Source organism: Liolophura sinensis, chromosome 1 (assembly GCF_032854445.1).
Source record: "Liolophura sinensis isolate JHLJ2023 chromosome 1, CUHK_Ljap_v2, whole genome shotgun sequence".
In the NCBI taxonomy this organism is placed as follows: domain Eukaryota; kingdom Metazoa; phylum Mollusca; class Polyplacophora; order Chitonida; family Chitonidae; genus Liolophura; species Liolophura sinensis.
Genome location: NC_088295.1, coordinates 50,407,481 through 50,433,500, shown reverse-complemented (window position 1 = coordinate 50,433,500; position 26,020 = coordinate 50,407,481). Strand labels below are relative to the sequence as shown.

General features: G+C 37.6%; 1 protein-coding gene across 1 annotated transcript in view; it reads right to left on the bottom strand.

Moving 5' to 3' along the window:
* Positions 1–313: 313 nt before the first annotated feature.
* Positions 314–26,020, bottom strand: part of LOC135482011 (tRNA (uracil-5-)-methyltransferase homolog B-like) — a 61,089-nt gene continuing 35,382 nt past the window's right edge. Inside the window, exon 16 of the mRNA XM_064761822.1 lies at positions 314–376. The gene's annotated coding sequence lies outside the window, so the exon portion shown is untranslated. The remainder of the gene's footprint in view (positions 377–26,020) is intronic.

The following is a 26,020-nucleotide window of genomic DNA, read 5'->3' as shown; positions in this document are numbered from 1 at the left end:
ACCTTCCAGCAAGTCTGCAACTGTATTAAACACATGTGCACAATGCTATCTGTCATTTATTTACTTTGTCCAAACCTCCCCTTGCCTAAATAAAGTAAACCTGCAGTACAGTATTGTAAAAACGCACTGTCAGTTAAGATGAATAATTTGAAAGCTTCAGAACAGTGAAGAACGTACCCAATATACAAACCTGTAAAAATCTGCATAAAGACAACATGGTCAGCAGTGAATATTGATGAATGTAGACTACTGAAACAAGTCCCAGATGAACGTATAAAGATAGACATCTTTAAAACATATAAAGACAGCTTACCTGTCTTTTGTGACATTCCCCTCCACAAACTGCATTTTCACTTGAATCAAGCCTTGAAGGTATCTAGAAGAGAGAAAACATAAACATCAGAAAAAGATAAAACAAATATTTTAATCATGAAGAGCCCACAAGGCTAATTTAGATTACCATTTCTCAGCAGATGCAATACCTGTCCAAAACGTTTCTCCACCTGTTCTCATTTGTACCCGGGGCTAAACACCATGTTCCTCTATAACCAATATGCAAATTAGACTGACCTAAAACTAGTTTTAATATACTGAAATGTGACATGTGACATTACTTAAATATATGTATTTAAGTAATTCCTTGAATTGTTTGCTGTGTTGCAAGGTCGCAAGAGAAAGGTAACTTTTGTTTTCGCTGTCACAGTGACCTAAATGAAATGATTATAGTCAACTATTATAAAAACTCACAGCATTTTAATAATTATGCATTTTCTACTCGTTTGTTATCTATGCAAGCCATTCAACTGACTGATTTCAGATCAATTTAACTGTAGTTTGGATGATAAATTTCAGATCAATACTAGCACACTGGATACATATCACTTTAAAAATTGAATATGCCCAAATTATGACTGGGTTAAGGTTGTTAAAACAACAAAATATCTTGTAACTGTGTCCTAAAATTTTTTTTCACTTTTGAGCAATGTAGGAAGCAGGTATTTTATTACAATACATGTTTGTGTTCATTAACTTACACTTATTTGAATATTATTTAACATGTTATTGTAATTCTTCAACTTTTCGCATGTTTGCACGATGCTGATACAAGCGTATTCTGAAGGTATTTTTCTGTGTAGACTGATAAAATTACATTATTTGTGAAGCTATGAAACTGGCCAATCCAAAGAATGTAGTTTTGTCTTGACAATCAAATTAAAAATGTGTGTAAATTGCAGTGAAATTTGATTGAGGAGGATTGAGAAATTAAGATAACCCAAGATCAAGTATATAATCAAGGATTTTGAGATTAGAAAATCAATATGAAATGAAACCACAATTTAATGGTTTCTCAAAGAGTGAGAACCCTGCAAAGGAATCTACCAATTCCCTCAGAGACCAAGGCCGGGTTTGAACCCAAACCTCCTGCGTCCTGTAGTAATTTAAAGACAAGTATCATCTGATACATTGCAGGATACGCACACGTGTAAAACTGGTGAGGGATCCTGTTCTTAACCAAGACAGAATTTGTCCATGATCTGAGTGTGATGTATCACATTTACACCTGGGACATTTGATGGTATACCTGTATAATGTACCAACTAGTATAAGGCTATCCCAAAATCAATGAATAAATGTCAGTCTTGATGAATTTCCCATTCGACATTATCACCTACTAGTATGACTTTCCTGGCCTCCACGGGTGTAGAGATCTATAAAGTGTTTGTGATATAATTTACTAAACGATTATACTGACAGACAGTCGGACAGACACACAGCTACATGGGTTAATCCAATCCTGACTAATTAGGCTTAACCATGGGATATTTAGCAGTCCTCCTCAGGATTCCAACAGAGATCCGATTTTCACCTGTCATACATACATGAAGCTGGCTGCCACCTCGCTCCGGCAGCTAAGTCTCTAATTATTTATGCTATATAACACTTGCACAGGCGAAAGATTAGGTTTCACAGACGTAATACAAGATGCAAAATTGAATGTCTGGCTGAATGTGACATTTAATAAGCAGACATGGTTGTATTTCACCAGCATGTGATAAGAGCAATACATCGTAATGATTAGTCCCTAGTATAAGGTAGGAGAAAACGTTACCAGTAGAGCCAAGAGGTTGGTCAGGTGACCGAGTCGCTAAGCAGTGGTTTACTCACGATTTTTGATCTCCACCCATAAGCCTGAGGCCACCATATTACAAATATTACTGAGGACAGCATTAAATGTCATTTACAGATTAGATTTAAAGACAAAAACATTTCAATAAATCTGCTGAAACAGGAATTTGGATTTTTCATTCATTTTTCAGATAAAACACTTTATTTCAAAATTGGCTGCAAAATTAGCAACAACTAAAATTCTTCACAGTTACTTCAGAAATCTGCACAGAAAAACAGAACTACAATAATGTCTTTCTTCACACATTGGGCCTACAATCTACATATCCTGTTCTAAATCCTCAGTTTTGTTGTACAACACACAATAGGCCCCATATGTTGACACAACACAATATGTTTAATTCACTTTCATCGAGAAAAAAAAAATTTACTTTTGCTGGCTTTAATATACATGTATATCACAGCGATAATTTCTGGTGTTTTATTCAGGTAAATGAAATTAACCCTGATTAGAGATGTGATAAAAATCAATCACCTGACAATTAACTGATGTTTAGAAGATTACTTCTACATGTACATTGTACAACAATTATTTCAGAAAGATACATTGTATTTAATAAGTGCTACCCTAGAGACAAAACTCCTTCTTCGTCATACGACTGAAAAATTGTTAAGTACGACGTTAAACCCCAAGCACTCACTCACAAAATAAGTCAATGCCAGTGGTACATGTTTTTCACCAGTAATGGCACTATTTGTCACTCAACAGCTTTTATGTTCTGAAAATTACATGTTCTGTATGAAAGTATTTCCTGCTAAATCTTGAATGCAGCATTGAAAAAGTTTCTACAAGATCTTGCTATGATACTGATTAGTAACATCTAAGCTGCTGACAGAGAGGTTCTATAGTTCAGCCATATCTCACACAGGATTGACATATCTACATGCACATTGTTAAGTGGGTCTTACAAAGCCTTTTGGAGAAAGGCTAACTTTTATGACCTTTAAATAGTTCCTCGACAATGTGATAGGTTTTCCCGAATTTCACAGGAACTTGCTACTTAAGTATTGATGTTTTGCCTTTTGTCAGTGGTATCTGACTACAATTAAAATCGCCGGAATCAAAACGGAAAAGGTCAGGTATTCCTTTGTAATGGAAACCCGGGCTACAAGTACCCTAGTATTGACTGACCCATCAGACAGGGCAGCCAGTCTTCTATCTCTGTCTCTCTCATCTTGCTATAGTGTTACCCTTAATTGGTTGTGGCTATTGTCAAAATAACCGGACGACAGCAATACACATGCAGATATCTGCGCACATCTTATTCCTAGTCAGTGCATCCTGGATCTTTTGAATGAACTCACCAATGAGCTGACATCCCACCTTTAAATGCCACACCACAGGCACAGCTTTATAATCCAAACGACTGATGACACCGTACATTTTGTCACCGAGAAGCTTTGAAACCTTTAGAGGAGGACATTAACAAAGCAGAGTAGAAAACTGTGAACCCATATATTCTTTTGGCCTGACCGATAACAATCAATAAGTCACATATTGATCGATACATAAGAAATAACCAATGTAAAATACATGTGCAAATGCTTACCTTTATATGTGGAGTATTACATAGATCAGAAAGATCAATACAGTGTTTATGTGGATTATAAGCTTAGAGTACGTAACACACATTTGTCTACTCACCTGAACTTGTGAAATAATGTGTTACATGAAATTTGCAAAATCACATCAATAAATGAAGAGAACGGTTAAGCCTTTTAAGTTTATAAAACTCTATAATATCTCACCGGTCATTTTCAGGACATACACAGTTGTCGAACACAAGTGTGTCATCAAACAACGTACATTTCTATCCTGATCAATCACATGAATGCTTGCAATTGAATATTTATTTATTTATTTATTTCATTGTTGTTTTAAGCCATACTCGAGAATATTTCTTCCAAAGGAATAGGAATTGTGTGTAAATATTAATGAATACCTTAAATCACAAGTCAGATTAAATATACTTAAACAGAGCCGCAGAATCTGGCATCAGAACAAGATAAAAAAAAAAAGGATATCTAGAAAATGGGCAACTCAATGGTCAACAATATTTAACAGAATCGCCTCTGTTTAGCCATTTCTGAGGAAATGTAAACAGAGATACTTGTACAGGTTTCAGCATGCAGTTGTGCCCATTTACATTTTTGTGCCCATTTTCTGTGTATAATTTCAGATGATACAGACGGGAAATAAACCCTAACAGATTTGACCAATGTCGACAGGTGTCTAGAAAATTAATTTCCAAGTAGCATACCCTGGCTAATCTCACAGATTATTGTCTTCAAACTTTGTTTTTGCATGTTTACTTGTAGATGCATGATGCATGTACAAGTAGATGTTGATGTTTACTTGTAGATGCATGATGCATGTACAAGTAGAAGTGATGTTTACTTGTAGATGCATGATGCATGTACATGTTGATGTTTACTTGTAGATGCACGATGCATGTACATGTACACGTTGATGTTTACTTGTAGATGCATGATGCATGTACAAGTAGAAGTGATGTTTACTTGTAGATGCATGATGCATGTACATGTTGATGTTTACTTGTAGATGCACGATGCATGTACAAGTAGAAGTGATGTTTACTTGTAGATGCATGATGCATGTACATGTTGATGTTTACTTGTAGATGCATGATGCATGTACAAGAAGAAGTGATGTTTACTTGTAGATGCATGATGCATGTACATGTTGATGTTTACTTGTAGATGCACAATGCATGTACATGTACATGTTGATGTTTACTTGTAGATGCACGATGCATGTACATGTACATGTTGATGTTTACTTGTAGATGCACGATGCATGTACATGTTGATGTTTACTTGTAGATGCACGATGCATGTACGTGTACACGTTGATGTTTACTTGTAGATGCACGATGCATGTACATGTACACGTTGATGTTTACTTGTAGATGCATGATGCATTTTCATGTAGATGTTGATGTTTACTTGTAGATGCATGAAGCATGTACCTGAATACCTGGATCAATTCGGCTATATCCTCTTAACAGTACAAAAACTCTCACATCATTTCAATAACAATGTATCACGCATGTGATCTCTTGACACATTCACACTATAACTCACTTAGTCTGATCACAGGATGCAATCTTTTGGGGATTTCTAAATGCCCGATATTCACAGTGGACATCCTGCAAGGCTCTGTCATCCAGACTCCCATGGAGTCAAGCCTCCAATTTCATCAATAGCTCCATGTTTGTAGGCACGATATTACCTGTGGCACAACAACGTGCAACGTCGCCAAAGAAGACAATAGGCTTACAAGTCACATGAATACGCCCTGAACAATACCCACAAAAGGGTATTCAGTGAATCTGATATGGAGATGCTATACACAGAAACCATTTGCGTATATTAATTATACACAAAGTCGCTGTTTTAATCAATACGGCACATCCAGCTATAGACACACCTAAAATTTCAGCACAAAGATGTGCATTTCTACAGTCAATCTTGATGCATTTTATAATAATGTCAACACATACAACTTTGTGTTTCAAAACAGATTTTGTTTGCTGTAATTTGTCATACATTTTACATTTGCATGTATACAAATGTTAGTCATTTTCTGGAACGCATATCTATGTAAATTCCAAAATCTGGAATTACCACATACAAGAAGAGGTTATCGCAGTGAAATGTTTCCCCTGACAGATATGATGGACTGGCTTGAATAGACCTGTATCTGGCAAGGGTCAGTCATTTGACCTTAAGTTAATGGATAAACTTCTGCATATATTCTTGTATAAGCGGGGCCTCCCTGGCACAGTCGGTTAACAAGGTAGCGCAGAGTAATGACCCAGGAGTCTCACCAATGCGGTCGCTGTGAGTTCAAGTCCAGCTCATGCTGGCTTCCTCTCCGGCCATAAGTGGGAAGGTCTGGCAGCAGCCTGCAGATGGTCGTGGGTTTTCCCCGGCCTCTGCCCAGTTTCCTGCCACCATAATGCTGGCCGCCGTCGTATAAGTGAAATATTCTTGAGTACAGAGTAAAACACCAATTAAACAAATAAATAAATAAATCTTGAATAAGCTTGTGTACCAAGGTAGCTGCATTGCACATCAATATTTTCACATAAAACAACACAACATTATGGTACTGCAACACATATTCTAGCAACTTTTCTTAATTGTTAACTTGGATAAACTTTAATGTAGTTTTGGAAACATTCACTGATATGAAATGAGCATAAGGCTCTAAGTTATCACAAGCTCTGTGATGTTTTTGTTCAATTTACTGCCCTTTCCAATATATATATATGTACATAAATTATCTAAACCAGCCGTGTATTTATATGTAAAGAGCAAATATTTATCACCAAACTTATTCATATGGGCAATATTTGTTCCAGTAAACCTCATAGTTTGACCACAGATCAGATAAAGGTGTAATATTTCAAAGAATTTCCAAATTGTGCCAAAATTCTGTTGGGATGTAAATAGACCTTGCTTTTTCATAAACCTGTCTAAATTTGAAAAATATACCATGGTTTTGGGCTGGATGTGGACCACAGTGGGCACTGGTCAAGCCTGCCTGAACAATGATCAAGTTACTGCCTATTGGACAGTGGTCAGCAGTCAGCAGATATTAACACCAGCTGTGGTCATCTGGAGAAATAAACACTGCTCCAACACAAACCATCACCAGTTTATTGTCATAGACAAGCAAATGAAAACTCCAATAGCTAGATCAAAATCATCAGTTTACTCTCAGTGTGTCAGAATTTGACCCCTGTCCAGAAACAACCTGTCTGGGGTTTCAGGGAAGACTTTAGTTGCCGGGTGTGGAGAGGAAGGGAGGGAGGGAGGGAGGGAAGGCAGGGTGGGACTAGTACCTCACATTCATGTAGTGAGTGACTTAACTGTCTTAACAGTTCAAACTCTTCAAAGCACTTCTCAGCATTGTCCTAATGCAATTATATTTACAGTGTATATGGGGAACTGTAATCATTTTCACTTCAGTGTTTGATGTGCACTTCCCCATGCTGCCTCACTGGAAATTGAACATGGGAATGTAGCACCTATTGCAAATTTGCACTTGTTTTGTGACTTTGTTAAAAGTTCTGCCATAAACAATTGTAGTGCCCACACAGAATCCTGTACCCACGTTCCATGTACTAAAACATTTAAAAAGGTTGAACATCCAAGCACAGACTATTCTGAGGTGTGCTAACTGGAATCCAGCATCAAACCAATTCTGCTTTCTTCACTGATGTCAGGTGTCCTGTGGTTAGATAATGTGCTTTCACCAGGGAGACCTGTAGCTAAGTCAGCACAAACACCAACCAGCAATCACCCTGGCCTCAAGCAGTTGGCCATTCCAGGCAGGAGCATTTCCGCAGGTACAGAAATAACACAGCTTAGCCTGTGACAAACTGAAACATATAACCTTACTCCCTGAATTCATCTGCCCATATCCACACCCACACACAAACCAATATCATTTTTTTCCCCATATCGATCATTACCAATGTTAAAAAAATAATTACACAAAAATAAGAAGACTCCCACTAGACTGTAATTTAGAAGTGATAAAGGCCAGAATATTTATTTTTATTTTGTCAAAAAAGTTGTTTCTCTGACTGAGTCTAATAATAGTCCATTTGATGAGTATAATCATTTTAACTTTACTTGTTTCATGTACCTGTACTGAATCTGTGTGTCCAAAATTTAATTATTCCAGAACTATAGCTGGCAATTTAAAAAAGGGCTTAACATTTACAATGATCAAATGATCTGAATTAAGCAACATTAGCAATATTTCAGCCATTTCAATCAAGTCGATCAAGTTTAACATTGTGGAAAGAGAGGTTTGGCTATTCTATTCTTGAAGAGGTACAGAAATAGCACGAATGATTAAGTGACCAAGTCACGCTGGACGGTTAATGGCCCTAGAACTGTGCGCACACCCACACGTAACAGTAGGCCAGGCCCACGAGGACTCCATCCGTAGTTCCTCTCATAACATACTGGTCACTAAATTTAATTAGACAGTAACAAGTATCACCCATGTTCGAATATCAAACAAATGTACAATTAGTAACATGTCTACATTTTGCCTCAAGTGTCAAGGCTTACATTAAATGTTCACTCATATACATATGCTGGTAAGACTACAGCGTCCTTCAATACCAGCTACTGAAGAGTTACAGGTGGGTTGGTATCTACACACAGTTACAACTGCCAGTCTATATATATGTACACATATACATTTTGGTTAGTACCATGATCATCATTATCTCTGTCATGTGTTTCCACTTAGCTCAATAAAATTCTAAATTACCCCACAATCTCTTCTCACACCCAATCTCCCGCGCCTAATTTAGCCCCAAAGCATTGCTTTATGTACTCGGAAAACAGGTAAATTAGGAGAAATGGAATCTCTCCAAAATAACGTTGGCATTGCTCCAAGTGTATGAAGCATACCTGTATGTACACCAGCCTCCCCTTAAACAGAAAGAGCTTGTGTGGATTATAATAGTATCATTAGTCAGAGTGCCTGTAGGAAGAGGCTCTGAGGTCAGACTTATACTGTCAGGGGTAGCTATAGCGCCCATCTGGCAGCTGCACCCTGTAACCTGCACTTTACACACACACACACACACATACAGCACTTATCTGCATCGCTGCTACTGCAGACACTGCTGACAAGAAATACTTTGGCTCTGACAATTGAACGCATTACACTATCAGTGCAGCACATGCTGCTAAAACCCTAATTAACAAAGTCAGGTAAGAGGCTATTTATTGCTCGTCACAGTTACCCAGTACGTGCTTCAGATGGAGGGTTTACACAAACGGTTGGCTGCATGTACACTGCATGTACATCTATCTAGGTGGAATTGTTTTTGCCACAACTTTCCTTAAGTTCTATTTATCTAATATTCAGAGAAATCAAGCAAATGTTATTCCACGTATATTCCGTCTCAAATCTTCTGTCATACAATGACTGCAGAGCAAAACGGTATGTGTAACTGAACAAAGTTTTACTGACAGATTACAAGCTGTTTACTGCCTAATTTACTGCCTACAGCTGTATTAATGGATAATGTATAACAAGCTGTCCTGTCGAATGCCTAGTTAAGTTGCATTGTCTTATGTCTAAGTGGCATACCACAGTTTATTGTAGGGGAACTGGGGTGATGCTGGACTACAAGCTCATGTTACAGTTGTGTTGAAATCATTTCAAAGCTGCAAATGGCCAACATCCGAGAGCTAATACTTTAGTGAGTGAGTGAGTGAGTGACTGACTGAGTGAGTGCTTGGGGTTTAACATTATAATTAACAACTTTTCAGTCATATGACGACCTTAGAGTGCATTTAATGTGCCTCCTTAGTTGTGACTCGACCCAGGATTAACCCTGGATCTACCCCCCCTGAAGTGGACGTTGTACCAATTGATCCATCAGGACAGGTTACTAATACGTTAATTTAGAATGCTTTAAGTAACAATAAAAGAATACAATGACAGTAAAACCTAGTACCCATACCCACACAGATGTGCTCAATATACCCGGGGTAAAAGATGGATTGACAATATTAATGCATGGAATAAGCACAATGTCTTCACACTCATCCCCATTATCTACATTATCACCACCTGGTATGGACTGGCTGACACCCACACCCATGCTGACAGCCAGCATTGCACTAACCCAGTTTCACTATTGTCTCAACCTCTGCTTCACAATGACCTTTGACAGCCTCTGTTTAATCACTCAATTAAGTTATTGTCAGCTCAACCCAAATTCAATTCATCAAATTTAATATCCTGGCCCCAGCATATTTAATCCACTGACATTTCCCTCTGCATACTAAAGAGGAAATTAGATTTCTGTATGCACCATCCGACAGTGCATCAAGGACACTGTTTCGCCTCGGTGGACAAATATTACAAGTTCACACACTAATAATGAGATTGCAGATGTCACTTTGTTTATCTTTCCTCTTTCAAATAGTTCTCGCCTCTTTTAGCTGAGCTCTGCCACCTTTCCAAATAAGGCCAAACAACTTCTTTCCTCGGGGTAACCCAAACCTTTAAGAAAAAATACGGTTGCTCAGAAATGAATTTTCTTCCTTTAATTCTGGAGATTTTCAAGAAATCAGAATTGAGAGAGAAATAAAAAAAACCAATTCCAATAAAACCCAATGTGAGTAGGGCTCTCTCTTGGAGGGTCAGTCAGGTTACCCCAAATGAATAAACTTGTAATGATGGCCTAACTCAGTCACTTCTGTTTTATCCACAGCAGTCTTTCCCCTCTTGTATAACAATGCTCCTATTTCCCTTCAGTTTGGCAAACACCCTTTTCACAGCAGTTAAAAAAAACAATGTCTTAGACCGTACATTATTGTTCAGAAACTGTAAACTGAAAACATTTCAAGTTAATTAACCCTTACAGACATGAGGTGTACTTGTTAGTGTGAGGTATAGATGAGGTGTATATGGGTTGTATGCCTCATGTACACCAGTGTGAGGAAAAGATGAGGTGTACCAGTACACCCCAGCTATATTATCTGAGGTTTACTGTACCTCAAGTACACCCTGGCCATATGCCTATTAATCAGATGTACCTCAGGAACTTTGAAAAAATTCAACATCAATAAATCAAGATTTGAACCTTGGAAACTTTGAAAGTTAAGAAAAAGGAATGATGTACCTCAGGTACACTTTGTAAATTTTGAGAGTTTTGGAGTGATTTCTGAACAGGAGATAATGTACCTCAAATACATATCCACAAATTTGAACAAATCATCAATTAGAATATGTACCTTAAGTACACGTTAGAAACTTTGAAAGTTAAAAAAAGTAAATGATGTAAATCAGGTACACCTTACAAACTTTGAGAGTTTTTGATTATACAGTAAAGTTTTACAACAAGAGATCAGATTTACATTTTACTTCTGACAAAATGGTGAGTACAAAATTGCAAATATTTTCGTGCAAAAGAAAAATCTTTACAAAATAAATATAAGCCTTTGTCTCACCCTATGATGGCTTGCCATTCAGTATGCAAATATTGACCAATCACACAGCATGGACATATTTGTCTCTAAATATTCCAAGATGGCTGTCCTGGACAAGGTGCATATATATTCCAGGCTGCAGGAAAACAACCCAATTATGCACTGATTGATGCTTTCTGGGACAGAATTTATAACTTGCTTGGGCTTATGAACAGTTCTAAAGGGGACATAAAAGGAGTACCACTAAATTTTGATCAAGCAGCTAGAAAGCCTCGTGTAAATGTATATCACTGTTGTTATTGTAAGTCAGCTGAGATTTACAGATACTGTAAACAAAGAACAGCATGCACTTACAAACTTACTTAAATTTATCATAATTTATACAGCCAATATTTACATGGTTTGGGCTTGTTTTGTAACAAAATAAAAGTGACAACAGTGTACATCCACCTTGCCTATAAGCATGTACCTCAGATACACCTCAGGCATCATATTTTTTACCTAATATTTACAGGGTACACAGCCACTGAGGTGTACTATAGGAGTATTTGAGGTACTGATCTGCATAACTGGTATTACCTCAAACACACCCTCAATACACCTCAGATTCACCTCTAGTATACTTTAGACACACCTCAGTTCAAATATGCTACACCCCAATGGTACACCTCAGATGTACCTCAAGAATACTGCTAGTACACCTTATATGGGTTAGGTTAAGTGAGCGTCCTTGCTGGCTCTGATGGTTATAAAGCACTGGCTTGATTCGACCATCAGGCCCATAACTAACGAGGATGTGAGTTTGAATCCAGCTCTTGCTCAGTATCATGTGAAGCTTGCAGTGAAGAGGTTTATTGTCAGATTCACGGCTGAAGGTTGGTGGTTTACTTTGGGCAATCTGGTTTCCTCAACACTTGTCCTACAAGGATTTAATGAATGAATGCTTGGGGTTTAACGTATTTCACAATTTTTCAGTCATATGACGACAAGGAGTCATTATAGATGTGTGCACATTTAGTGTGTCTTCTTGTGGCAGGACGAGTTCATGCCTCCAAAGGGTTGCTGCCACTGAAGTTTCACGCAAAGACACCAGCCATGGCACCCCACCCACTCACATTATACTGACACCGGGGCAAGTAATGAAATCGAAAAATATATTTATTTATTTATTTATTTGATTGGTGTTTTATGCTGTACTCAAGAATATTTCACTTATACGATGGCAGTCAGCATTACGGTGGGTGGAAACCGGGCATAGCACTGGGGAAACCCTCAAAAAATATAGAAATGATCAAAAATATCCATTTATCAATGGTGAGGGAACATGTATATATTAATAACAGTAAAAATGTAACACTTAATAACCGGTCAATAATTTGTCGGTCGCAATTTATGAAGCTATGTACTATGTTACATATATGTAGGCATAAGTAGCGTCTAAGAATAGTGTTACTTTTGCCAATGTACATCATTAATCATTTAATCAGATTTTATCAGAAACATAAATACCATTGCACTAACTATATGTATTGTCAATATGTTTTATAATGTTAGAAGATTCCAGGGAAAAGCAAATTTTATAATAACCCCGGATAAACAAAGATATTATTAATAATATTTATATTATTCAACCCACATAGCCTTGATCCATGTTATCACTGTTATATCATCAAGATAATATTTCTGTTCTGGTATTTGTGCACCTAGCATTTTTAATATCGCAATTAGATGTCATCGAGAGACATCATGTTAAATCTTTATAACTGTTTCAAAAAACCATAGCTTGCAAGGCTTGCAGTTTTCAATGCCATAATGTTAAAGTGACCCTACCTACTTTAATCATTTGATCATCTAGTTATTTCTTTATTTATTTGATGGGCGTTTTATGCCATACTAAAGAATATTTCACTTATACGACGACCGTCAGCATTATGGTGGAAGGAAGCTGGGCAAAGTCCAGGAGAAACCCACAACCATCCACAGGTTGCTGCTAGACCATTCCACACATCACAGACACTGTCAAACATTCTAAAACAATGATGTCATAATGTTCTAAAAACAGAAAGAGATAATCCATTGACATTTTCCAAACAACTTGACAATTACAAAGATTTACATTAAAAATAATTGGTTAATTTTTTGGGATTGAGTTTATACATGGAAAACTCTGGTTTGTGGTTTTGCGCTCCAAAATTTAAACCTGAAGAAAAACGTATTTTAGGCCTTATTCCACAAATCAACCTTGCACCAATTGTAAAATGACAAAATTTGAACACAATAAATATACTATAATAATATAAATAGTGTAACTACTAACAAAGTTGATTTTAGCTTGAAAAGCAAAAGTTAAATGGTATGGGCTACCAGATGTTTGATTATGAATCCATATGGCCAAAGAATTAGCATTTACATTTTAAAATTAAAGCTTAAAATATTTGAGTCTGAGCTACTAACTTCACAGAAGCAGCCATTTGTTCATAAATTATTGTTGCATAAGCCTTTTTGTACTTGTCATAACTGGATGTATACTAGTATGTTCTAACAAGACCTGACAAATACAGACCTATGACCTCACAAGATCTCATTTTACATACTTACAGCTTCACCTTACTTTATCAGACTGAGTCCAATGGACCATAGAACATAATAGTAATCACTAAGTGTGTGACCTTCAGATAAAAAAGGGACCTGAGTAGATTGATCAAACCATTGAGGCTACACACTGACACTTACACAAGACACTTGTGGCGTATGAGGGACTCACAGTCTGCCTTTTTTCCGCCTTGCACAAATTTGTTATATTATAAGTTTTATATTTACTGAGCTACCGATACATATGTAGATATAATCAGCATGTGGTGTAGGGTAATGTGGGGTTATTTAGATAAGGGCACTTGATGGTACACCCAGGCTCTGGATTGCCTTCACTCCACTCCACAACCCTCTTATTCTGATTACCCTATTCCTTCTACATTTTCACCGGCCCTACTGAATAATTTGACAGATGGTGAAAGCCAATATTAAGTTAGAGAAAATTGTTTAATAATTTCCCCCTATGCACTAAAGTGATTCAATTCAGAAATATTACTTCCATTTTCAGTCCAAATATGACAGTCTTGGGATATGAAAATGTCACTTAATTATAATGGCTGGGAAATTTAGAATGTTTACACATCAGGCGGTTGTCGCCTGACAACCAATTTTTTTTTTTTTTTTTTTTTTTTGCCTCATGGGGTAAACAAGAAGAACTCAGTAAAAGTGAGGCCTGAGTACTGCGCAGACTTGATGTGAGTTTCAAAATGATGTCTATGGTTGAGAATCCAGTACAGGCAAAAATTCGGAAGAAACATCACAAACATCCCAGAGAGAAAAAGATCTGGCAGTTGATTTTACTGTCAGCAGGAGGGACTTCATGCCAATCAGGTCACCATGACTACCAAAATGCTGGGAGGACTATAGGAAAAAATGACAAGTCAGTCACCTTAAAGCCTTCTCTGCAGTTTCCAATTCCACTTGAGAATCTCTTGTTTTGCTCTCAGAGTTTAGGAGGCCCACGAGGAGTGTCACAGCCCCAGTCATTTACATCAAAGCCCCCTCACACTTCATCTGGCACTACGCAGTAAATTACATGAATTGGCAATAAATCCAAGTAATTACACAGCCACATCATGTGGATTACTTCATAAGGAGATGTCCCACTGATACCCTTGTACAGTACACCAGCTGGACGGCTACTGTTGTGTAAACAGCAAATAAAATACATCTAAGCCTCTACTACCAACCACATGACCCTAAACTGGTCCCTGTTTCTATCGCCCAGACTTACCATTTCCAGCCAATTCTTTGTTTTTCTTCTCAGTATTGAAAATGGAGAATCGTGACAAGTATCTAAGTAACTCATCAACATTTTACACCGGTTTATAGTTTACTGAATTCATGATTAAGCTGATTGTTTTATTTGCACGCTTTATCTGTTGGTTTGTTAACACCTTAATTAGATTAGGTATTCAGGAAGCTGCAGTAAGAATTTTAGTGTTTTGATCATAAAGGTAAGACCAAAATCAATCACACAGATTCTGCTGATAACTCCTGTCCAACTGCACATGAGCCTGCAGATATGGGAAATATCAGGGTGGCTGCAGGCTGGTATTCACCAATGTAAAGGTATCCTGATGCGAAGCATGTTACACCTTGCCTACCAAATATTAATGCTACATCAATTCACTACACAGGAGCCTTAATGGCTCCTTAGCAGCACAGCAGTCATGTGTTCTAATCATCGTGAACTGCTGACTTGAGCACAGTCAGTTCACGTTATTTGTCAGGTACGTGTACCTGTGCAGGTGTTTCCTGCTGCAGGCTGCGCCAGCCAGGTAATTTGCTCAAGTCATCAGCCAACATCAATGCTGTCATATTGCTTACCAGTAAAATAACCTGGATTTCATAGAGTGCTTATAACAAGCTTATAACAAGCTTATAACAAGAGTGCAGGCATTGAAATGTTTGGTCATTCACCCAGGTTTTATGAGTTCAAAATCAAAAATTGTGAGGATCAATGAGGCACACAGGATAAGGTACACCACTAAGCCCAGACCTTCACAATGATGACTTCTGGTCAAATCAGCCTGCCCAGTTGCCACCACACAGGATAAGGTACACCACTAAGCCCAGACCTTCACAATGATGACTTCTGGTCAAATCAGCCTGCCCAGTTGCCACTACACAGGATAAGGTACACCACTTGGCCCAGACCTTCACAATGATTACTTCTGGTCAAATCAGCCTGCCCAGTTGCCACTACACAGGATAAGGTACACCACTAAGCCCAGATCTTCACAATGATGACTTCTGGTCAAATCAGCCTGCCCAGTTGCCACCACACAGGATAAGGTACACCACTAAGCCCAGACCTTCACAATGATGACTTCTGGTCAAATCAGCCTGCCCAGTTGCTACTACACAGGATAAGGCATACCACTAAGCCCAGACCTTCACAATGATGACTTCTGGTCAAATCAGCCTGCCCAGTTGCCACCATACAGGATAAGGTATACCACTTGGCCCAGACCTTCACAATGATTACTTCTGGTCAAATCAACCTGCCCAGTTGCCACCACACAGGATAAGGTACACCGCTAAGCCCAGATCTTCACAATGATGACTTCTGGTCAAATCAGCCTGCCCAGTTGTCACCACACAGGATAAGGCACACCACTAAGCCCAGACCTTTACAATGATTACTTCTTATGGGGATGCAAATACTGATAATTTTATATGTATGAATTATCGTTTGTTGTATTTTATTAACTTCCATATTGTTTTACAGCTTAATCTAAATGGAATGTAATTACATTTTGCACCTTTGCAAATGTTAATACATGTAAATCACATTGGATGACCTAAATTTTTGTCAAATTTTTAGCCCACACTTTGATCCCTGAATTGAGATGGATAACTTGTACAAGAGAATTTTAACAAAACACATACTTATCACTACTCCGGTTTCCACCCATCACAATGCTGGCCGCCGTCGTATAAGTGAAATATTCTTAAGTACAGCATAAAACAACAATTAAATAAATAAATAAATAAACTTATCACTACTCACTGCTCATTTATGTAGAACTTCCCATATGTTACATATACTTCATATAGTACATTTGTGCTAAACAGTTGAACTGAACATATACATACACCTGCAGATATATACATTGTCTATCTGCAACTACAAAACGAATAGCTTTTCTAAATTACTTTTTACCACTTTCGAATTTGACAAATTAAGATAATGAACTCTATTGAACAATGAGTTCAATCTCTGAAATCTGATCTGAATGTTGTTTAACGTTATACTCAAGAATTTGTCTCTTATACGATGGCATTAATACAACTTTATGGGTAATGGCATTAATACAGCTTTATGTGTGATGGCATTAATACAGCTTTATGGGTGATGGCATTAATACAGCTTTATGGACGATGGCATTAATACAACTTTATGGGTGATGGCATTAATACAGCTTTATGTGTGATGGCATTAATACAGCTTTATGGGTGATGGCATTAATACAGCTTTATGGACGATGGCATTAATACAACTTTATGGGTGATAGCATTAATACAGCTTTCTGGTTGATGGTATTAATACAGCTTTATGGTTGATGGCATTAATATAGCTTTATGGTTGATGGCAATAATACAGCTTTATCGGTGAAGGGAACTAAAGTGCCCAATGTAAACCACCAATCTGGCAAGTTGGTGAAAAAAAAACCCTCTCACATAACGTTAGACATGCACACCATACTGGTGGTACAAGCTGTCTTTGAGAAATGTTGGACGGCACAACAGTTCACACGATCATCTGATTATTATTACCAAAACTCCACAAATAATGACAGCAGCGTGAAAATTTACAAATCACATTTATAAAGCCAGCCATCTGAACCCGAACCTCGTGCTATTTATTGATATTTAGTTATTTATTTCATTGGAGTTTTACACTGGACTCAGAAATATTTCATTTATACAAGGCGGCCAAGCATTATAGTACAGCCTAGCGAAATTCCACGACCATCCTCAAGTCCAACACATGACCGGAGAGGAAGCCAGCATTAGCTGGACTTGAACTCACATGGTGAGAGCCCCTTAGGATCGGTTATTGTACTGCCTTAGCAGACTAATCGCTAGGTCACAGATGCCCAACTACTGATTGACAGACAAGTGCCTAATCATTGGTCTGTGGCCCGCTCCCTCTCACTGCATGTATAAACCAGAGGTTGTGCACCACAACAAGTCCCTGCATATCCTGTTTGTACACAACTTTCTTTTTGATGACAAACACACTAGTCACTCAGTTGCTGAACGGCTGCAATAATACCACTGATCCAATGATGATTAGACCTCCAGATAATTACAACAAGCATCCTGAAATATGCTCACACTTGCAAATGTTGACAGTGCTGCATAATTACTGATCAAAATTGGAGACAGCATTTCAGCTGTGGAATGATGCAGTTATGTAAGCCTATCATAAAGAGCATGAACACAAAAAGCAATGGATGCATTCTCCTCAACATGTACAATGCACGCTCCTCTTTTACCCTGTGGAGACACACAAGATACCGTTACGGTCATTCTAAAAAACAAAATCTGTATGTACGTCTATGTATCTGAAACAAGAGACTTCTTTCCAGATGCTGCACTGGAGAAGTTTCAGTCAACTTTCTCAAGACAAAATCGTACATGCACTAAAGGTCTTTGATGTCAAAGACCCATAATTTTAACATAAGGTTTCTTCATATCAAAGATGGGCCCTGCTGTAAGACTGGCTTTTACTATCTTACAAGATTTCTTATTTTTGCTTCGAGCATGTTAACATTAAAAGCCTGAAGTCTTAGCAAACAGCCTTGGGGCAGAGTAGGCTATAATCACATCAACTTTGATGAGGAATACCGTGAAGTTATGTCAAATGATGTTATAACATGACTGACTACAAGAACTGAAGAGACTCTCTGGATCTCTTTTCTGTACAGCAACATCTGAAGCTCCAGTTTGAAGAACTCTTGATTTTAATTATCCAGTTGCATGTTTATTCTAGATGAGAGCATGGTTCAACAGTCCCACATGTAGCCAAAGATAGTCAGTATTTTACTTTTGTTACCTTTCATATTTTTATAACAAAGGATATCCTTTGCGTATAAAAATTTCAAGACAAGAATAACACATACATTATGGTATTTCAATGAAAGGTGAACTTGCAAAATTAATTTGAAGTACCTACAGTATAATATAGAATTCAAAACTTGCACCAAACTCCATAACAGCTAGTATAGTAAGTACAGTGGGCAATACATTTAGAATTATGTACATTTACTTATATGATTGTAGTTTTATGTTGTACTCTACAATATGCCACATATATGACAGCAGCCATCATTTGGTGGGAGGAAACAAAGGCAGAGTCAGTGGGTATCCCACGACCATCTGCAGGTTGCTGCCAGACATTCCCATGGATAGACAGCCAGCATGAGCTGGACTTGAACTCACACTGAATGAATGCATTCATGGTTAGAGGCCCCCATTATGTAAATGAGGCCCCCATTATGTAAATGAGGCCTCCATTATGCAAATGAGTCCATTTACTCAACCATGATTTTATTTAGACAATTTCTTGTAATTGTATTACACTGAAGTTTGTCAGTGGTCTTAAAACTTAACAGGTTTTTTGATTCGATGAGAGAATGGACCAATGTAAACCTCACATGAGCTGACAAACACTAGTAGTTTGAGGGGTTCGTCTCACAATGATTGTCCACTTTATCACTATTCCCATCAACTGAACATTGCGACCTTCTAAAAGCTCTGTGATAATGGTTACTGCATCACTTGTGGATTTCAACAGGTTCCTGGAAGTGTACTGTAAGTTTTAATGGAAATGAAATGAAATTTTACACCAATAAAAGTTGCTCCAAGGAATTTAAGAAAGACAAAAACAAAGAAACACATTTAAATGAAATTTTAGTTTTTCTTTGTCCTTAGAAATGGACATGCTTATATGTCACTCTTAGTTTTCATTTCCCTTTAAACATCCAATGCTTTCAGATTTCTTATGGTTTACACTTTGTGTGATTTTTTAACAGTTGTGGACTTGAACTCAGTGCATACTGATCACCACTACATGCATTCAGGCTGTAATAGTAGGTTGCCTGTTTTATTCACACCATTGACTACTAGGACACTCTGGCTGATGAATGACAGCTAGTGAGAACACATAGTCTGGAATGTCAGTCAGAGTCTCCATTACCATACATGAATTCAGGAGCCTCCCTGAAAGCACCTTCATCCCAAGGCACATACATTTCCCACTTGGACAGTTTCTACTGCACTAGCCTAGCTCAAAACCTACAGTTTTACACTGGAGAACAACAGCTGAACAAGTGAGTCAAGGGGACCATAATTTTGAACAAGTTAATTTCGGCTGGCTGGTTAACGACAGTCTTTGACCTTTCCTCTAAATAGTTAAAACTGCGACTTTACTGAATCCCTGGACCCCTGGGTACACCAGCAGTTAGTAACGACTGCTGTGGGAGACAGACAGGAGGCTTGACCCCTGCTGGATGTTAACTGACCTGTTGCTATTCATCAAGCCCAGGAAGAGACATTTAACTGTCATTATGATGTAACATAACATGGTAATACTACAGCTCACACCAATTTTACATAACATTTACTCCACCTTTCCCTTCATTTAAAGGCAGCAGTTTCAGAAATGCTTTTATAGTACTGGTATTCACAAATCTGGTCTTATTAATTTTGTATTTACATAACTTTACTGAAATCATGAAACAGATAAATGGTAACATATCCAGCAAAAATAAATACTTTTTTTTTAAACATTTATTCAAATAGCAACCATAGACAGCAAAGTACACTTGAACTCATGTGAACTATATTCCAATTTAGGAAAGTCCACAGCCTATTATCATGGAAGAGTTGAAAACAATGACAAGGTAAATTTAGTCTGTTGTTCTATTCCCTAACACCCAAAGATATGTCACTAAACAGTCAACCACACAAACCATAAACTATTACAGAAAAATACATTTATTAAGCTGATGAATGGCCCAACTTCCAAGTGTCAAAACATGCCACAAATTTCTGCAAGGCCACATACCCATTGAGCATCAGCCTTTGGCCAGCATGAACACAAAATAAGTACATATATGTGCAAGCTCTTCTTATACACAATGACATTTATACACTGACAACAGACCAAGTGTCTTGTATTCTGAAGTTTTCATAATTCAAGCCAACATTTTATACCAGTCTTTATACCAAATGACTAACTTCAGAAGTTATGAAATCATTTTATTTACCTATCCATTGTAAAAATTACATGATCAATTTGTCATTCTCTGTGTAACAATCAGTCATACAATAAACAGAGAATTAAAATGAATGGAACTGACTGATTAATAATAATTCATGCCTTCAGTTTACATATATATTAATACAGGATTTATTTACTTTTCTCACAGCAAATCACTTTTTGTACAAAACGATGCTACAAGCCGAGCACCGTCAAAAGGATCAGACACAATTATCAAGTAAAATTCACAGTTCTGAGTCCATCCCATTTTTGTACAGGAGTGGTCACACCAACAAGCAGGCCTACCAATGTATCTATCTCTATAATACAAGATCCGCTTCGGGAGCGATAGATCCAGGATCAATCCTGGGTCGAGTCACACTTAAGACTTTAAAAGAGGGAGTTGTAACTTCCTTGCTTGGCATTCAGCATGAAGGGGATAGTGCAACGACTGCTTGACCCGTATCAGTATAATGGCTGGGGCGGGGAGGCTTACTTGCCTTCGGTAAGTCGTCTCAGTGAAGCAGAACTAGATAAAAGAGCGGTCCTGCAACAAGGAGGTACATTACATGCACCCTAAAGGATTCCTTCGTTGTCATACCACTGAAAAATTGTTGAGCACGACGTTAAACCCCAAGCACTCACTCACTCTATAATACAAGACAAACTAAAACTGGATTATCAGAAGAGTTAACCCTGCAATTATTTCATGAACTAAGTCATGCACATTATGACGATTTTCTTAATGATTCACAAGATAGTGAGACACCTTTATCTAAGCATATATATGCTAGATGGCATAGTAGAAGAGGGATGTACTCCACCACTTTTCAATGTCAGCCTGTTCTTTTGTCGTTAACCTTGGAAGTACAACATTCACCCCTCTAAGAAATATGCACATTTTTTAAAGCCTTCTAACACTTTCTTTTTTTGGCCTAAAATGTCTACATATGTTCGAATAATTTGATTCTCAATACCTGACCAAAAGATGAAGAATTGGTGGTAAAAATTTATGCAAAATGCTCACTTTTAGAAATGCTAAACTTGAGTGTCCTATGCGCAATGCACTTCAAGGCTTGTTTGGTATGATAACTGTATGCTGCGGCAATTAATGCCTAAAATAAGGAATATAATTAAGAAATCAAGTGGAAATTTATGCAGACTAAGTCAGAAGCCTATTACTAATAGAAGTCAACCATCCTTAATCACAGTGATTAGCTGCCTCAGCTGTTTGTTCTCTCAGCATTTTTACCCTCAATGGTAATCACAGGTTTAGCCTGAGGGGTGTTTCAGTGTCTTTTAGATGCCCTATTCTGACAAAATTAACCTCTGAGAGATGTCAGGAAAATAGGAGAAAATTGGAAATGAGATGGCCTGATTTCAAATTCTGGATAAATCAATGACAGCAATGGAAAGAATTTACCATTCTCTATCATTCATTACAGGAAAAAACCATGCACTGTGAAAAATGATCATGAAAAGTTACAGAATATTTTTTTTAATGTTTAAACTTTGTTAAATCTTGGATGACATGGAAAATTTAACTGGTTATTTTTTTTTTTTTTTTTTTGGCACTTCAGCTTACTTCAGGCAAAGTTGACCAGCGAAGTGAGAAACCCAATGAATGACTTAAACAGAGTAATAATCAGCCATCTATTTATTGGAATAATATAATATCCCATTCTTTCCACAAACAGCCTTAAAAACCCATCAAGTAACTAAGGTCTGCCTGTGGGCATAAAGCAAGCTCTGCCGAACAGTTTCACACGTTCACCACTAACTTTTCCAAAGTTGCTGATTTATTTAAGGCACTCTGCACACTTTCTCCCCATCAACAAAACTGGCTGCCATTGTGTCAGTGAAAAAATTCTTGAGAATTCTTGTGTTAACCAATGAAATACATACGTACATGGACAAACCAGATGGAATTATGTTCAGGAGCACTTAATAATACCAATTGTACGTAAATATTAGTATGTAAATGTATGTAAAATAAGTACGTAATTGTACATTTCAAACAACTTCTAAAACAACTCTGACAACCCTGACTTGTACATTGTATTCCATCAAAATCAATTAAGTCGAGTCTCGTTGTACCAATTATGACTTATTATATCAAAAGAAAAAAGAATTAGCCATGACTAAATGTTAATTATATTCATATTTGAGCATATATATACGCATAATGAAATGTTCTGATTGAGATTAATCACAGGAGGCAGTAATTAGGTCAGTGTGTAACAAGGGGAAAAATCAGGGCTGTGGGAAAGTGGGGTTGACATTCTGCTGGTCTTTGCAACAATAGACCTAGGGGTTGCTACCAACTCAGGAGAAGGAGACAGGGAGCAGGGGATGAGGGAAGGTGGGCACAGGGACGAATAGAGAGAGAAGTGAGGTGAGCAGACAGTGAAGACTAAATAGGCCTGACACAATTAGTTTCTTTTTTCTTTCTTTTTTTTTTCCAAAATAAATCATATTAAGATGTCACCTCATATACCTTTTACATGGTCCTATATTCACAATTCACAATAATTTGACATCGGTGTCATCTATTCAGTTAACAGCTTCCCAAATGACTGCTCTGGTAAATTTACTCCAGGCACCCATCTATCTTTTCAGAAACACCTCTATTTCAGAACATGTGCATACATACGCACATATTTTCCATAAGCCTGCACCCTATGCTATACAGCCTAAACTGGCATATAAGCTATTCTGTTCATTAAGTGCACGGATAACACCAAGTTACATCAATGTTAAACAACATGGAAATGGGTAAAATACAAGAAATAACCATTAAATATTCAATATTTTAACAATCTGTAAGATTAAGAGTCTTGAATTAGATCATATATACTAAGGACAAAATTCTGATGAGGACACAATTTCTGATAATTCTGATGAGCTCAACTTGAGGTCATCATTTTTTATTTTGAGGTGTTATGAGTGAATGACCAAACAATATGATCCCTGTATGAGTCCCATGTACATGTAACTCCTGGTAATGGGTGACAGAGGCTGGGTTTTACAAGGGAAGGTGGTGTGGATAAGGGGTAGGGTTAGAGAGACTGAGCCGTATCACAGACAAATGCTCTGAGGGGGCCCATGTAGTCCCCAAACCCATTTTAACTGAAAACAGGTACCTCCACATACCATGACCACACAGTCAATTCCTGACCCAGAAGCATGCATTCTCCTGATTTGTCTTACTACTGAGGGCCTGATTTTGTTACTGTGTGGGAATGGCTTCAGACTGCATGGTGTCACCACTCATCTAACATTACAGGCCATCTCAGAGGGCTGGCCAAGGATCATCTGGTGGGAACAGGCTGCTCAGCTAATAAGGGGCCTTGGGGAGGAGACAGAAGCTGAGTTTGGGAGGGGGTGGGGTGTAATGGAAGGCAAAGGGAGCAGTATACAATCCCACTAATAGTACAATTTATGGTGACTGCTGTGAAAAAACCATGGCGAGTTTTAGCAGTGACTCTCCACTAATTAGCCGCGACAAGATGTTTTAGTCACCAGGCTGACGCTTGTATTCTTTAACAGGTACAAAAAAAAAAACAGGAAGCATGGAAAAATACTGTGCACACAACGTGTAGAGGATTGAAATTTGAATCTGGGATGGTTTCCCTCTCTTATGTTATTTCTACTTGGACCGATAGACAATATTTTTCAGCAGAAACCTACATGTGTACAGGCTTTGCCCTTTGTCCATGGCGTTAAGCCAAGGCAATTACAGAACCTTAGGTTTGACATTCGCATAGCAAGTTGTGAAAGGTTACATATCTCGCCAACATGAAAGCAGTGATGACCTCAGGTCAAAGGTTAAATAAGGCATAAGGGATTAAAGGAGATGTGATGTAAATAGTTTTGGCTTTAAAAGGTTAATCAAAGCAATTCAATACCTAATATGCTTGTACTTTATAGTTAACTTTACATAGAACTGACAATACAAATGTAAGTAAACAGTTTCTGAAGGTAGAGGTCTACATAATGATATCTATGTGTTGTCTACTTTTTATTTTTTTTTAAGAAATTGTCAAATGTTTCTTCTAAAGTAAGGGCCACTTTTTACAGCACATGGTGATGATTTTTTCACCCTGTTATAGTTGTATACCCATGCCCAATACAGACACGAGACATAAAGACTTAAAGTTCTGTCTGTTCATCATACAGGTCTAGCTAAGCTATGCCATTTACACTATGACCCTGTTCAGCATTTGATAGTATTCAGACAATTTTTGTATCCTTTGAATGGTATCTATAGCAATGCATACAACAAATAAATTAAACACAAAAATGAGCAATTATACCATTTACTGGTACCTTCAGCCAATCACTGTATGGAGTTAAACAACAATCAAATAACATAAATAAACTCAATCCAAAAAAAAAATAATAATAAAATAAAACAACAAAAACAACCACAGCCAAAGTTTACTCCATATGATACCTCTGCTTCTTGAAGATAGAAAAACATATAAGTTTTAATATAAATAATATATACCCAATAAAATTGAAACTATGCTATGTTCATTGTTTTATTCTGGAAGAAAAACATTATATTTTCTAAATTATAATGCACCTCATTTTAATTTTAAACATCATCTAATAGGAGACAGTGAGACTATTATAAAACTTAAACATTTACATTGCAGCTGCAGTGTCAATTAAATTTATTTATTTATTTGATTGGTGTTTCACGCCGTACTCAAGAATATTTCACTTATACGACGGCGGCCAGCATTATGGTGGGTGGAAACTGGGCAGAGCCTGGGGGAAACCCACGACCATCCGCAGGTTGTTGGCAGACCTTCCCACTTACGGCCGGAGAGGAAGCCAGCATGAGCTGGACTTGAACTCACAGCGACCGCATTGGTGAGAGGCTCCTGGGTCATTACGCTGTGCTAGCGCGCCAACCGACTGAGCTGTCAATTTAACAGTCTTAGACAATTTTAGACA